Genomic DNA, 14,749 nt, shown 5'->3' with positions numbered 1-14,749 from the left:
TCTTCTAGAATACATTTTTTTCCAGACGAGGTCATTCCTTTTTAACCAGATACCTATTCAGACATGCATACAAATTCAGATGTGCTGTGGTCAAAATCTGACTTGCAATCAAATGGAATTACCCAAATTTCTTCTTCTTCTTTGGCGATCACTCACACCTGAGTAAGATTGTCTTCCATAAACATAGTTTTAACAATGAGTCCATAAGTGACCGTGGAGGCCAATTCTGGATCCACATGTCCTTCCACAGTGGGGACATTGGTTTCCGGGCGGGACTCCCCCATAGCTACTGAGGTCCTTTCACAAATTCCGCAAAAACAAGTTAGGGATGAGCTTGCAGTATCTCCAAATCTGGGAGAGTTGTGTTCAGCTATTAACCCAAATTTAATCTAGGTCCCAATCACAGAACATGTCTGTTTTTTCACAAGAAGCACGTTAATGTCTTGAAGCCCAGAACCACATAGGTGGGACCAATCATATAATTCATTTTCAACTGACCATCACCAGATGAGTAGGAAGACAGGGTGACAATCAGGTAAAAGGAACCAATACAGCTGGTTCTTCCCATATCATTCTGGACTTAATGTACCAGCATGGGGAAAAGTCGTGGAGAAACAACTCCTGTGCCACTGAAATAACAGAAGAGCCCCGCTTACACAGCCTTTCTCAACCTTGGGTCCCCATGTGTTATTGAACTACAATACCCAACATTGGTCATGTTAGCTAGGAATGGTGGGAGTTGTGGTCCAATAACATCTAGGGACCCAAAGTTGAGAAAGGCAGGTGTAGGCTCACCTTTTCTTTTCTTTTTCTCCTAGCCTCACCTCACCACTCCCTAAATGATTGACAGCTGTGCAAGCCTTTGCTGGTGCAGAGGATTCAGCTGGTTTGGCCTCACTTGCAAGCTCTCGTTGCAGAAGTGCATCTAAACATTTTAAAAGAGATGTAGCATATAACTTGTTTCTAGAGTGGACACTTATTTATAAACATTTACACACTGTTCAGAGAGTTTCATCCATAAAGAAGTAGAAAAAAATGGTTAAGGATAGAGTCAAAAGCCTGAAAGATAAGAGCAAATTTCATATGAATTACAGATCATAGATTATGCATTCACTTTTTGATAAGTAGCCTCTGTAAATATGCCCCTGTGGAGATGCAGTGCAGCTTATCAACCCACCTATCCAACTTGATGTTACTTGAATGCAGTGCTGCCAAACTGGGACATGTTTTCCTTCATATATTAAAACTGTTATTATGATTTATCATTGGCATTTTTATCCTGCTGTTCTGCTGAAATAGGCTTCCAGAGCAGCTTACAAATATCAGTGAGAAGACAGTCTGTGCCCACAGTAAGAGAGAGGTGACACAAAAGATAAGATAAGATAAGATAAGATAAGATAAGATAAGATAAGATAAGATAAGATAAGATAAATTTATTGTCATTGTCCGTATATACACAGTATACACAACAACGAAAATCAAACACCCACCCAAAGACCGGGTTCACATACACATTTGCACGTATCTCCAACACTCTCATCCTATTCAGACATAATCTATAAAAACATATCATACTCCAGAATGTAACATAACCTATTAAAGGCATAACATAACCTAAAAACCTGTCTCATTCCTTCCTACTCCCTGCTTGCTATTTCTTGCAACTGGCCCTGAGATCATTATTTAGTGCAATCAGAGCTCTTGGATAGAAACTATTCAGAAGGCGTGTGGTTCGTGTTTTCATTGTCCTATATCTTCTGCCCGAAGGCAACAGTTCAAAGAAGTTGTGAGCAGGATGGGTGGGATCTCTCAGGAAATTGTGTGACTTCTTCAAAGTGCGAGACGTGAAGATCTCATCCAGGGTTGGTAGTTGGAGCCCAATAACATTCTGGGCAATTTTAATTATTCTCTGTAAAGCTTTTTTATCCGTTTCAGAGCTGCTCCCATACCACGATAATATACTATAGGTTAAGACGCTCTCGATGGTACTGTGATAATAGGACAGAAGTAGGTGCTGAGATAGATTCAGTTCCCTGAGCATTCTCAGGAAATACAACCTCCCCTGCACCTTCCTCACAACCATATTAATATTTGCAGTCCATGAGAGGTCCTCAGAGATGTAAATGCCCAGATATTTAAAACTACCAACCCTCTCCACCTCCTCGCCATTTATGTGCAATGGTAAAAATACACTTTTCTTTCTCCTAAAGTCAATTATGAGTTCTTTGGTTTTTTTGGTGTTAAGCATAAGATTGTTTTCTTTACACCATTGAATTAACCCCTGTACTTCTTTCCTATAAGCAGTCTCATCGTTCTCACTAATGAGCCCCACCACTGTTGTGTCATCCGCAAATTTGATGATTGTGTTGGACTTATACAGTGGGGTGCAATCAAATGTGTACAGGGAATAGAGAAAGGGACTTAGCACACATCCCTGAGGGGCTCCTGTGCTTAATACTAGAGTAGAAGAATAGTAAGGGCCCATTCTCACTGTCTGCGGCCTATCAGTCAGGAAATTCCTTACCCACAGACAGATCTTCTGATGTATACCCAAATTGGTATACAATTGGTATACGGGGAGCAAACGAAAAGCAATACATGCACTTAATGGAGCTTTCTTTTCTTTAATTGTTGTATATCATGTCTCCACCCCCACCCCGTTCACATCATCATGACTTCATCAGTGCCCCATTTGTTTCCGTTTGTGTACACACCAGGGGACACTGAGAAGGCAGGGGTGTCCTTAGCCTATGCAAATTAGGAATGGCTTAAGTTTGAGGTTAGTTTGAGTACCAAGGCATCATACAGTCGTATCTTATAATAAAGCACAGGATACATATGCATGTGTGAACTCAGCACTGGAAAAGCAGTGAGAGTCCAGTAAATGGAAGTGTGAACACAGAATTAGTTGCAGAGATCTTGTAGTAAACAGCAAAAATATAAGCATTTGGGAGATGAGCCAAAGGTTGCTAGTCTTTCAGTGGTTGAAGTGGTTCTGCCCCATCTTTCTCACTCCTATAGCTTGAGCGAAGGTTATTGGTGGCAGTTGACAGAGGAGCATGGCGCAACTGGTATTTTGACAGTTACATTTTAAATTAATGAATACATTAATTATATTAATTTGTTAACATTTATGTAACCCAGAAATGCCTTAATTCTATTGTGGATGCAGTAAAGTCTTCAATGAACTTCTTGCAGTGAATGTCTGGGGTCTAGTTTGGCCATCATTTGTGAGGGTGGAAAGATCACTTGCAAGCTTATTTGTTTCACGAATGGTAGTGTGAACATAGCAACATGCTTGATTACTTCATACTTTCACAAAAGCAAAGCAGCGTCTAATTTTTTTATTACTAATTAAAATGGGGCAATTAACACATTTTCTGTATGTGAAAATGAGGTGATGAGACATGGAAATTACACTACTTCAGAAGCAAACACAAAAGGCCTTTGGCTACACAATCACAGGTGCTGGCAACTTCCCTCCTCGTCACACTGTTCAGCAGCGCTTACTGTATGAAGAAAGGCTCACACAGCACATGGCCAGCCTCCCTGGCACTGGCAAGCCTGTGGACCTTCACAGAAACATTCCATTCCATTTATGATTACCACAAGCAGTGCATTTTCTGTAGAAACAGAAGGTGCCCATACTTGTATCCTGATAAATTGCTAAATACCTCTCCTCCCACTCCCCGTTTCTCTGTTGATTTTGTGATGAACTTTTTTTATTAAAAGGTTGATAATAAAATTCAAAATGTTTACCATTTCATAGATGGTATTTATTACCTTGAATTATATAGAAGTAGCAATTAAGACTGCTACCAAGGGCATCAGTCCCAAAATGACCACTGGGAGGTGTGTGGCACAGCACAAAATTAAGCGAGAGTGGAGTCATTGCTGTTTGCCCCATCCAAACTCATGCTTAGCATGAGAAGTCGGTGCTATGCCCTGCTGGTCCTGTTTGTGACATTCACACAATATTGATTTTCCACATAGAGATGCCAGCACCAACACTGCCCCCACCCCACCCCCCGTGCGCATACAGTGACGCTGTTATTGTCCATTGCAAAAGTTCCAGGGGAAATATATGGAGAGGCCATGGCATTCTTTCTAGTACACAAATGGAGCATTCACTTAGCACCCACAAACCTCAGGCACAGATGCATCTATCCATCTCACCCACTCAGACTTTACATTTACACAACCACACATATAGGTCTCTCTCTCTCTCTCTCTCTCTCTCTCTCTCTCTCTCACACACACACACACACACACACACACACACACCCCTTGCATAGATCTCCTCCTCACTATTCAGGTGCACCCCTCCCCCACATACTGTACCTCACATACATATTTCCTTTCCTCTCACATGCATACACACAACTCCCTCCATCACACATGCCACAAATACACCTCTCTATCTCTTACACAAATCACACATTCATAACTCTTTAAAACCACACTTACACATACATTACTTGAGTATATGCACTACTTATGTATGCACAAGTACGCACACCCCATTCAGAACAGCTCTTCCTTGGGGCCAAGGGAGCACTCGCCACTGGCATTGCCTGGCTAGAAGACCATGGTAGCCTGAATGCAACTGAAAGCCCTGCCACTCCTTCCTTCCCTCCCCAACCTTTAAAGAAGCAGCAGCAGCAGCAAGCCCAGTATGGGGTGAAAGAGGAACCTGCCAAGCCAGTACATGTGGGGATACCCCTTCTCTCTCTCTCTCTCTCTCTCTCTCCCTCCCTCCCTCCCTCCCTCCCTCCCCCAATCTCTTTTTTAAAAGCAAGTCCCAGCATGGAACACAGGGGCTCCCTTTTGCTGGCTGGAGCATTAGCCTGGTACCAGAAAGATGGTGCACCTGCCTGAAGAGATCATTCCCAAGGCAGGCAGCCACTGCAGAAAGACCCTTTCTTGTGTGGACCCTCTGCACCTCCTTTGGAGAGGGTACTGGAGAAAGAGCTCCAAAGATGGCTGGCCAAGGGTCCAGGCAGGTTCATATGGGAAAATACACTATGAAGTAATGGGGTTCCAAGTCATATAAGGCTTAATAGGCTAACACCAGAACTTTGACTTTGGCTCAGAAACCAACTAGCAGTCAGTGCAGAAGAGCAAGCACCGGTGTTACATGTTTGGACCATCTGGTCTCAGTTATAAGTCTGCACCTTTGTATCTTTATTTTCGAGTAGCTACTAAGGAAGAATCTCTAGATTCAAAATGCACAAGGCCTTTAATAAACCAATTATTGCGCACTGCTGAGGTTTCTCCCTCTTCCCAGTTCAAGTTCTACAAATTTCCCAGGAAAGAAACTGGATTCCTCTTCAACTTTCACAGTGTTTACTTCTACAAGAGCTTAAACCTACATGACCCTGAAATACTCATTTTAGAGACATGTTGCTTTATAAAATACCAAATTCTTAAGTGTGCAACTAAAGCAGCTGTCTACATATATTTGCTGATTAAATGCATGCTTTAACTGAAACCTCTTACATTGATTCTGGTAGATGCTCAGGTTGCAACTTCGGAAAACATCTGAAAGAAGCAAGTTTCAGAATATTAAGCATCCGTGCCTTCAAATGTGTTGTGACAACTTTTCTTTGATGCCTTTAAGGGCACCACAAAGGGCTCATCCACATCTCTGTTTGCCCTGTGGCTTTCCCCCAGGAAAACCAGCAGTTTTGCACTGAGTTGGAACAAATAGCAATTGGCTTTTCCATGGATTGCCCTTTGTTCTGATTTAGTGCTAAAGAGCGGGTTTTCTGGGGCAAAGACAAAACCGCTTGGACCCATGCCTAGAAAGCCTGTCTGGAAACCTTTCAGAAGTGTGGACAAGCCCAAAGAGATGTTGAGCTCTGGCGGCATTTAGAATAGGGCAAAATTACAGAAATGGCAGGTTAATTTGAATAAGAAGAAATAGGAAATCTGTCCATACCTTAACAGCATCAGGTTCTTTTTCCTTGTGGTATTTAGAAGTCTTCAGTGTATAGGTCAAATCATTTATTCTTCAACATATGTTTAGTAACAGTAACAGATTGACCTGCAATTAAAGAATAAAACATCAATTAAATAATAAAACATTGGATGACCTAATTCATCCAAGCAGTGACCCACATGGGTGGCTGCTTTTAAACATGACCATGCAGGGGCTGCACTGCAACTGTTCAGCGGTGACTGTGCCCCTTGACACATAGCCTGAATTTGGCTAAATCACATGTGTAGACCATTCACATAAGAACATGAGAAGAGCCTGGGGGGTCAGGTCGATGGCGCATCCAGTCCAGCATCTTGTTCTCACTGTGAACACCTGGAGGCCTGTGAAAACCCTCAAGCAGCCCCCAACCACAATAGCAATTGTTATTCAGAAGCATATTGCCCGACCAGGCAGACAGAACATAGAGGAAAGCATATGTGCAAATCCCCCAGACTTAGAAACCCTTATTCAAAGTAACAAAGGGACATTGGATGAACTCTGAATTTGCATTTCTCTCTAGCTTTCCCCACGATGGTCCATCAGTCGCATCCTGTAAGTTCTGACTGGCCAGAGATTGCTTCTGCCGTTGCTGCCACTCTTCAGTAGGAAAAAAAATGCATTGTGATGTCTTCTGACAGTTTACTACCTGTGTAGCTAGCCATGTTTTTAGGCTAGAAGACTTTGTGTTAAAGTTAACACCCCTCAAGTAAGTCTCTTTCTGATGACTGCACACCTCTCACCCCACCACCTAGTGTGCTCTTTCTTCCCTGAGACTGCTGCAGTCGTCCATGCTCCCCCCCCGCCCTTCTTCAGGCCTGCTCCAATCCTGTGGATGCCTGTGGGAGTTCGTCCTCTTCCCTCCTCACTCTGTATTCCTGCTTCTCAAGTGATGTTTGTTATTTTGCCCTCAGGGTTAGGTTTGCAGGAAACCAGCATTTCTCAAAAGGAAAGGTCTTTTTTCTCTTTTAAATTTTTCTTCAGTGGATTCTGAACACTGCAGGGTTGTGAGTGGACTAAGCTCAAAGGCAGCCTATGAATTCCACGTAGAGCAGCAACCAAAACCTGTAGAGTCTGAAGGGACTCCAAGTGTCATATAGTCTACTCCCCTGCAATGCAAGAAACACAACTAAATAATCCCTTGCAAGCAACCGTCCAACCTGCTTAGAAAACCTCCAATGAAGGAGAGTCAACCACCTTCCAAGATAGTCCCTTCCATTGTCCAACAGCTCTTGCCATTAGAAACCTATTGCTTATGTTTAGTCAGAATATCCTTTCTTGATTGAAGTCACTGGTTTTCTGTCATTCTGGAGCAGCAGAGAACAAGCTTGCTCCATCTTCCATGTGTCAGCCCTTTAGATATTTGAAGGTGGCTATTATATCACCTCTCAGTCTTCTCTCCTTAAGGCTAAACATACCTCATAAGGCTTGGTCTGGCCTTTGCCATGATCATTCCTCCCTACGTCTATCTGGAACACAGGCCATTGCTCTCCTTTGGAACTACTAGCAGCTTGCTCCTCTTTCATATATTGACCCTTATTTCCCTAATCTCACTGTCTCTGAACCTCCCAATAGTCCAAACCCAAGTAATTTCCATTTCAAGTTTTCCATCTGGTGTGTTTTAGGCCCGTGTGGGAGCCAGGAAGTCATGGAAAAGGCTTGTAGCGCCACCTGGTGCCTCGCTGACCTCGGTGACTGCATGTCCGTGCCTTGCAGTGTATTAAGTGCATGACCCTATATGGCGATGGGTGGGTTTAAGCCATGACCGGATGTAGGTAATGTGAGACATTGGCAAACGGCCATGCGAGAGGAGAGAACAAAGGATAATAAAAGTTACGGGAGAGGAGAGACGTTCGAAAGGAGCTGCTCATACCATCCTGAAAATATTGCTGGCTCTCTGTGTCTTTATTTTATGCTAAACTGCGCCATTTGTGACAGCTGGCTCTGACAGGCCCGTTTCATTTTACCTGGTTGCTTCTTCCCTAGCACTCCGCTACATTCCATATAAGGCAATATCTTCACCAATTCCTATCTCTTTATTCCTATTCTACAATTCAGACAATGTGGGTGGTTGGGGTTGTCAGTATCTTCAGCTCACAGGCAGAGGTACCTGGCCTCCCCCGAGGCAATTGAGCGAGATACTGGATGACCTCTCCGCTGCGTCTCCCGGCAGGCTAGGTCATAAACCCGGCGATTCTTCTCATTAGTCGTGAGGAGAACACACCCTCTGCTTCTCTCTGCTTCTCTCTCCCTCCCTGCATTCTCCCAGGGAGGAGAAATGAGACAGACAGGAGTCCTTTCTACATGTTTTATTCCTGTCACTCAGCAGTACAGAGAAATGTGACTGTTCCCTTCAGACTCCATCAGAAGAGTTACAACTCCTCCCCTGTACTTCCAGCACAGGTCATATGACACACTGAGCTAACATCCGGTGCTCAGTACAGAGAATAGGCTCCACCTTTTCTCCAACAGTACATCTGCACTGTTTTGCATTCCAGCCATCTGGAGCTGGCTTTTGCCTTGGTGCTTTTTCCCAACAGGGGTATCCTGTAAAACTTACTACTAACTAGCTTATTATTTTATCTTTCTGTAACAGGACTCTAAGCCACAATGCTATTTTGCTCTTTGTCTGCCATTTTGTGTAAATAAACTATATTCATTTAAATTGGCATATGTTTGGTTCTTACAGTTGCTGCAAATAAGCAGGGTATTTCTAAAAGTAATAATGTCCCTTGCAGAAATGTCTGTTGCACACAGTTCTCTCCGGTAAAGTTTCCAAAAATGATTCTTCCACCCACACTTGTGTAAGATACTGGTTTGTGTGTGTGTGTGACACATGAACAGATCTGGTAACACACAGGTTTCAATTGTGAGAACCGGGTGTAGTTTATGGCAAGTTCTGAAATGATGAAAGCATAATAACTTCTACACAGACTGGAACTCTCCAGTTGCTCTCATTTCCACTTCTAGTCCTGTTTTAATGAATCAGTGTCATTCACAGCCTCTGTTATCACAAAAAATCATGTTTGTAGACCTGCTCAAAATTCACACGTGGGTTATACCTCCTTCATAGATTGACATAACCTGCTCAGTAGCAGATATGAGTGACATGTGTCTCCCCCCCCCCCGCATATACACAAGCCTTTAAGAAAAACTATTGAATTAGTTATTTAACTTTGAAAACAATTTGTATTGTGTTCAATAAATGCAGATAAGTAATGCATTTGAAAACCTCCCATGCCTCCCTTCCTCTTCATGCTTGTCTGTTAATTTGTTCATTTTTAAAAAGTACTCCTTGCAAAATAATTAGCTCTTATGTCTCCTTTAACACTTGAAAGGTTAGAGCAAAAGGAAAAGCAGGGTGCTTTAATTAAAGAATAAATTATTGAATACTTGGTTTTAATTGATGGAGCTCTTCTGTTATGGTGCATGTTTATAGATATTTTATGGGGATCTGTAATCAAAATCTCTCTCACACAGTGAGCGCCTTTAACTGCAGAGGCTAAAAGAAAGAAGGGGCTCACGTTCAGCCGTTTAATTTCCAAGAACCATGTGAAGTGTGGTTGCCATGGCAACAAGACACTAATTGCCAACATAAAATCAAAACCAACCTTGACTGGATCCAGCAGCTTTGCCAAGACTATAAAATCCTTTTAAAAATATAAAAATTGTGTAACGTTTCCTGCCCAATAAAAATAGGAATTGGTGAAGGGTGTCCACACCCAGTCTTCCAGCAGAGGAGCCTGCCTGGAAGCCCAGGCTTCATTTCACGCCATGCTTTGATAGTAGACACCACACATTATCATGTGAATGGAAAGAGACTGTCGTTGCTTTCTTAAGGATGTTGGCATCACTGGGAATAGCAAAATACTATGAAGCAGAATAAAAGGAAGAAACAAAAGACAAAGATGGCAACACATTTCCAGAGGGTGGAAGCAAAACAAATCAGGTGGGCATGAGAAAGGGTACTAACATCATGAATACCTCTGGCACTAGCTTGTTAGCGAAGAATCTGAGATGCTTCTGGCTAGGAGGACATTAAAGTCTCTTTTGAGAAAGTGGTAAACAGTCAGAAATGCAGCAACCCTCTTCAAAACTTTGCAGGTTGATGAGGCCTTTCTTTTCTGTTCTGTTTTGTTTGAATCCTCAGCCCAGATTTTAACTTTCAGAGCCCAGTAGGCTGATTAGGTCACCAGAAGCAAATAACAACATTTTGATAAATACATTGCCATGGAAACAGAATTTAACTATCAGAAATGGAATCCTTTACGTATTTTTGCATGTTTTCATTCTTCAACTATTTAGTTTCCATGGCTCTTTTCCAGGACTCTAATTCACCAGGAACTGTTTTCCCTCAGATCAAAGAAATAATTCAGCGGATGCTTCACTCTCTTGTTCCATCTAATGTAAGAGCATGTAATCTGTTTTTTCCTTATTGTGTTTTTTGTTTACAGGATAATTAATACAAACAGCTTCCTTGTTGTTCTGCTGTAAGCCGCTGTTAATGTTCCCTTTTTACTCTTATTGCCCATCACTGTATGTGGAATATATTGCAACTTGTGCTAGAGTTGGTTCAAGTATTCCCAAGCAAAAAGGGAATGTGATGACCCCGAGGGACAAAGGGAAGTTTATTGGATGCAGCATATGAATGGAAGCATCTTAAATGGAAGGCCTTTGTTAGCATGAAATTGACTCATCTAAATTTATTTCAAAAGTTGACATTTTTTAAAAATAGAAATCCCATCATAATTGGGTGGGGGATCTGTGCCCCCCCCCAGTGGTTATTGGATGCGAGTTACCCATCAGCCCTAGCCAGCATGACCAATGGTCACAGATAATGGGAGTTATAGTCCAACAATATCTAAGGAGCCACAATCCTGCATTAGGAATCTTTCCATTGATTTCCATAACCCTTGTCAGAGGCAACAAAAGACAAATGATTTGTCTTTCTTCCATCATACAGATTGTTTTCTGCTGCTCCAGAGAAGCGGACACGGAGCAATGGATCCAAACTACAAGAAAGAAGATTCCACCTAAACATTAGGAAGAACTTCCTGACAGTAAGAGCTGTTCGAAGTGGAATTTGCTGCCAAGGAGTGTGGTGGAGTCTCCTTCTTTGGAGGTCTTTAAGCAGAGGCTTGACAACCATATGTCAGGAGTGCTCTGATGGTGTTTCCTGCTTGGCAGGGGGTTGGACTCGATGGCCCTTGTGGTCTCTTCCAACTCTATGATTCTATGATTCCAAAAAAAGTAAATTACCATGGATCAAGCCCAGCAGAATAGTGGGTTCTTTTGTTGTTGTTTAGTCGTTTAGTCGTGTCCGACTCTTCATGACCCCATGGACCAAAGCATGCCAGGTACTCCTGTCTTCCACTGCCTCTCGCAGTTTGGTCAAACTCATGCTTGTACCTTCTAGAACACCATCCAATCATCTCATCCTCTGTCGTCCCCTTCTCCTTGTGCCCTCCATCTTTCCCAACATCAGGGTCTTTTCCAGGGAGTCTTCTCTTCTCATGAGGTGGCCAAAGTACTGGAGCCTCAGCTTCATGATCTGTCCTTCCAGGGAGCACCCAGGGCTGATTTCCTTAAGAATGGATAGGTTTGTTCTTCTTGCAGTCCATGGGACTCTCAAGAGTCTCCTCCAGCACCATAATTCAAAAGCATCAATTCTTCGGTGATCAGCATTCTTTATGGTCCAGCTCTCACTTCCATACATCACTACTGGGAAAACCATGGCTTTAACTATACGGACCTTTGTGGGCAAGGTGATGTCTCTGCTTTTTAAGATGCTGTCTAGGTTTGTCATTGCTTTTCTCCCAAGAAGCAGGCATCTTTTAATTTCGTGGCTGCTGTCACCATCTGCAGTGATCATGGAGCCCAAGAAAGTAAAATCTCTCACTGCCTCCATTTCTTCTCCTTCTATTTGCCAGGAGGTGATGGGACCAGTGGCCATGATCTTCGTTTTCTTGATGTTGAGCTTCAGACCATATTTTGCGCTCTCCTCTTTCACCCTCAATAAAAGGTTCTTTAATTCCTCCTCACTTTCTGCCATCAAGGTTGTGTCATCTGCATATCTGAGGTTGTTGATATTTCTTCCAGCGATCTTAATTCCAGCTTGGGATTCATCCAGCCCAGCCTTTCTCATGATGAATTCTGCATATAAGTTAAATAAGCAGGGAGACAATATACAGCCTTGCCATACTCCTTTCCCAATTTTGAACCAATCAGTTGTTCCATATCCAGTTCCAACTGTAGCTTCTTGTCCCACATAGAGATTTCTCAGGAGACAAATGAGGTGACTCCCATTTCTTTAAGAACTTGCCATAGTTTTCTGTGGTCGACACAAAGGCTTTTGCATAGTCAATGAAGCAGAAGTAGATGTCTTTCTGGAACTCTCTAGCTTTCTCCATAATCCAGCGCATGTTTGCAATTTGGTCTCTGGTTCCACTGCCCCTTTGAAATCCAGTTTGCACTTCTGGGAGTTCTTGGTCCACATACTGCTTAAGCCTGCCTTGTAGAATTATAAGCATAACCTTGCTGGTGTGTGAAATGAGCGCAATTGTGCGGTAGTTGGAGCATTCTTTGGCACTGCCCTTCTTTGGGATTGGGATGTAAACTGATCTTCTCCAATCCTCTGGCCACTGCTGAGTTTTCCAAACTTGCTCCTAAAGTGGGTTCTTTAGGAGTTCTGAAAAGCAGCAATGGCCAAACCAGTACTTATCATACTTAATAGCTGTTGATATCTCTTTCATTACTTTGTCCATAAAGAGGCAAACCTAACGCTCAATTATGCTATTGGCACTTCGAGTGACAGTGTTCCAATCCACAACTGCCTTGCAGCAACAAAAGGGGCAGCTAAGCAACTGCCATTTCAGAACTTACTGCCATTTCTTGTTTTGTCTATGTCTGAGGCCTCACAAGACCTCAGACATGTGTCCGAGGCCTTGCAAGACCTCAGAACCAGAAGTCAAGTTGAGGCTAGGGGAGGGGCGTGTGACGCCGTGACACAATGTGATTTCATGGCATCATGCACACTGCGCACCCTAAACCCCGGGCCCAAGTCAGCTCCCCGGTTGTTTTATTTGAGATTCCTGCATTGCAGTGGGTTGGACTAGATGACGCTCGGGGTTCCTTCCAAATCTACAGTTCTTCTATGATTTTATGCTTCTATGATTTTGCAATCACCCAAACCCGAAAGGGGACAAAGGCTGCATACACACTAAACCATTTGTAATACAAAAATGTAGTTTTTCTCAATTCAGAATCGTTCATGCTGCTTTCATGCTGTGCTTACTTTATGCACATTTGGACACCCCCTCTTTGATTACGTAGTTTATACAGTGGTACCTCTGGTTACGTACTTAATTCGTTCCAGAGGTCCTGTAACTGTTCTTAACCTGAAGCTAATGGGGCCTCCCACTGCCGCCATGCGATTTCTGTTCTCATCCTGAAGCAAAGTTCTTAACCCGAGGTACTTTTTCTGTAACCGGAAGCATCTGTAACCCGAGGTACCACTGTACTGTACATGCATTTTTCTCCTTTCACATACCTAAAGTGAATGAAGGAAGTGGCAATTGCAATCTTGATGCCCCCCCCCCCCCGCAAGGGGCAGGTGTGGCTACACCCCCATTGCTGGGGCTGCCGGAACCTGTTTTCAAGTGGACACACTGCTTAGACAGAATCAATCTGCAATGAGCTTTCATTTTCAGAATGAACCCAGTTTCTCAAGAGGTACTTTCCAGGGACAAATGCAACATATCTTGATTGTGTGTGGAATATGTAAAACAACAAGAACAAGTACCCAGACTCCACTGATTCTAGAATAAGATTTTGTGTATACACAGTCCATGATGCATACAAGAAGCCGGTTCCTCTAGTATTTTGCTCAAAACTGGTCTGAAGTATGTAGTGGATGGGAGGCTGTAGCATAGTCACCAAGTCTATGAGTCAATATTTGGTTCAATTCCACATTAGAAGATCGTTGCTGAATTAGACAGATAGCCAATGTAGACTACTAGCAGAAAGAAAAAAATTCCATAAAAGGAAGACAAATTTCAAAACAAACTCCTACTACTACTGTGCTTACTGATAAGTCCTCATGCCTCTGACAATTTTAAAGCTTTCACTTGCCCCCAACTGAAGTAGGTTGCTGAAGAATGTCTTCCTACCTTCACATCCTGCAGACGGGGCTGCAGAAGTGGGAGAACAACCTTTGCTCACTCTTCTAGCCACACAGCTGCACCAGTTATAGGCATCCCAGTAATTACTGCCATTATCAGAGCTGCAAATGCACATGTTGTTGTTATAGCACTATTAAGGGCATAATGTGTACAACAGAAGCTGTTTCCAGTGGAAAATGTAGGTTAGCTGCTCTAATGGACTGCATGTGATGTGCAGAAGGGGGTTCTTTTTTCTTTTCTTTTTTACACAACCCTCACAAAAAAGGCAATGCAGTAAATCAGTCTTGATTTAAAACAGCAAAGGCAGGGAATGTCAGCCACTTGAGTAGATGTGGACAAGCATAAACCTAATGACTTCTTTTGTTCATCTGCCATGTGGAACTATTCCAACATTCTTATCTAAGATGTGAATGAGGTGCGCTAATAGCTCTGTGTGCTTCTACTCCTGGAACTGAGAAGCTAATGCAGGTAGCATGCCCTCAGTCGTTTTGGCATTAATGATGTGAAATGACTCAGCCGGCTGCTCTCGACAAATCTGAATTGGCAAGGCCCAGAGTTGGAGAAGGGGCTGCACTGGGCTTCCTTTGCAAAC

General features: G+C 42.9%; 1 long non-coding RNA gene across 1 annotated transcript in view; it reads right to left on the bottom strand.

The window, feature by feature from the left end:
- Positions 1-5,515: 5,515 nt before the first annotated feature.
- LOC308475999 overlaps positions 5,516-14,749 on the bottom strand; it is a 94,044-nt gene continuing 84,810 nt past the window's right edge. The window contains exons 2-3 of the long non-coding RNA XR_013985626.1: positions 5,942-6,046; positions 5,516-5,541 (exon numbers count right to left, since the gene is read on the bottom strand). This is a non-coding gene — a long non-coding RNA (uncharacterized lncRNA). The remainder of the gene's footprint in view (positions 5,542-5,941; positions 6,047-14,749) is intronic.

The sequence above is a fragment of the Podarcis pityusensis genome (assembly GCF_964106645.2).
Source record: "Podarcis pityusensis genome assembly, chromosome: 4".
Classification (NCBI taxonomy): Eukaryota; Metazoa; Chordata; class Lepidosauria; order Squamata; family Lacertidae; genus Podarcis; species Podarcis pityusensis.
The sequence above is the reverse complement of the archived record's forward strand: the minus strand, read 5'-3'. Positions and strand labels throughout refer to the sequence as shown.